This window comes from Phragmites australis, chromosome 8 (assembly GCF_958298935.1).
Source record: "Phragmites australis chromosome 8, lpPhrAust1.1, whole genome shotgun sequence".
NCBI lineage: Eukaryota > Viridiplantae > Streptophyta > Magnoliopsida > Poales > Poaceae > Phragmites > Phragmites australis.
Window position 1 is genome coordinate 15,308,410 of NC_084928.1, and position 2,494 is coordinate 15,310,903.

Genomic DNA, 2,494 nt, shown 5'->3' on the forward strand with positions numbered 1-2,494 from the left:
AACTTCTGTGACTTACATTTCCAGTTCTTGAGAAGTAGATAGACTTGTAGCCTTTGACATGGAATATATCACTCTTTTTTTTTGTGCCTACTGAGCTTCTGTGAGCTTGATTGGATCTCATCGATCTTGACTATCTTGAGATACAACTTGAAAGTCGTGACAGTCCGAATGTTGAACTGAGATCTTCATGTGGGATTCGGGGTTGATCCAATTCTGTACGGGGTGCTTCGTGGGACATCTTTTGACCCAGCCCGTAGGTTCTCTAGAGTGGACACACACCTTCTTATCGTCAGGTATAACGATCCTTAGGGGATATCCATTGGCATAGTATCTTTGTTCATCACAGCAAAAACACCTTCCTTGTAGGGGTTCTCTGCAAATTTTCTCTCGACCTATGAAACTTCCTAGTTGACAGAACAAAGTGCTTGTTTAGGAGTGGAACGTAACCAAGAACTGTTGTTTGCTTGATGGTTTTCAAAGGCTTTCTTCATCTTCTTATTGTTGCCTTGCTTTCTATGCTCGTCTTTTGCACCTAGAGCTTCGATGATTTGTAGCAAACTTTCTATATTCTGAGTCATGCCTTGAATGATTTGAGTCTGCGTCTCCAAAAATTCTTCCTTGTGGCATCTACTGGATGTTGTTGTTATTGTTGTTGGTACCTTTACCAAGCTAATCTTTCTTTGTGTTCACCATCTAATCGGGATTGAGGTAGAAGGTTGTGGCAAGAAGATAAGAGGGTAGAAGGAGAAAACCCAGCTATACTATTAACTATAGAGATATAAGGAATGCCGCTGTTACCAGATGCTAAAGCATCCCACAATGCATTCCAGCACTCAAACAGAAAATCCAAACACTCAAGGCACTCAACACAAACACAAACTACCAACAACGCTCTAACGTTTCTGAAGATTGGGGAAAATCCTCCTATAACTCGAAGAACTGAAACTAGGAGCAGCACGGAGGTAGATCTTCATGTCTTTAGTGTTGTGGTAGATGAATCTTCCTTGTCATGATGGAACTTCATCTTTATTATATAAATCTTCACGCAAAATAGGAGCGTCAAGAGAGATCTTCAAGTGCATCCTCCTCGAACAGAGTAACCAAGATGGTTCAACAACTAATAGTTTGAAAAGGAGGAGTGTTGGAAATTCATTTTTCTCAAAAGAGTGAAATAGGTAAGTAGAGAGAGAAACTGAGAGGTCAGAAAAGCACGGGGATGTGTTTTTCAAAATAGGCTTTTAAAATATGACCTTATGGCATAACCATTCTATCTAGGCTTGCGTCCTACAGTTAGTATGGCTCTGACACCATATCTATCACACCCGATTTTAATGGCCAAAACCAGATACGGCTTATGTGTGCCCAGAATGTTCAACACACATAAGGACGTCATAGGTGAAGTAACAAAAGCAATACATTTATAGCATAAACGTTAAACTCTTACAGCAATTGACATATATTGTCTTCTATGAAGATATCTGCAGCAGAACAGAAGCACTGGTGCCCAACAACAACGCAAGCAACCGACCAGGAGACACGCGCCTAGAACGTCACAACCTTGTCTTGATAGTCTTCAACATCTTCACTCACTGAGCAGTAGCACACATGTCGCATTGTGTAGGGAAAATAGCAATTGTGAGCACATGACGCGCTCAGCAAGTGTGGGAAAGATAATGATATGCAGGCTTATATCAAGAATAGGCTAACACAAGGTATATTTGTGTAAATGCGAGTAATGAAAATATATTTGGACTCAAAGGCATTAAGCAATTATTAAGTGAATGTAACCCATATAGTACAACACCCAGCATACAAGGCTCCCCACTTTGCACACTATAACCGTCTAGTACTCCCTGTACTACAACCAAAACCACAACCATCTAGTACTTCCCGTACCAGAACCATAACCACAACCATCTAGTACTCCCTATACCAGAACCATAACCACAACCAAACCAGAACCACAACCCATAATCACATCCCACTAATCATGTGAGGATCCAAGTCTCTCATAACCGTGAGCACAGCTGATATAACAGTTTTACACTCTGCAAAGGATGTCCAGCTTTCCCCACGAGTTAGTAAATTCCATGTTGCCGTGTTCGCGAAACAATTAACACACGCCAGTGGTGTGCCGCCAAGAATCACTGAATGACATTTGCCACTAACCAGAGACTAATCCAGTATGCGTCTGCCCACTAGGTTTCACCGCCAGGTTTTACACGAGTTCAACTCCTACCCAGAAGCCCCCTTTTGCGCTGACACAACACACACTGGATAGACTCTAATTAGTATGTCACGTCTTACCAATATCAGCCTCGTGGTTGGTACGTTACTTCTTGGGTTGTTGCTCCACGAACAGGTCCTTACTTATGTTACTTGAGCAAACACTAAACTAACATCATAACCATGACAACCATCAAAACCACCTTGCTCAAGGCCTAAGATTTCATGTTACTAGACCACTAACACATTAACCACTATTGTTGCATAT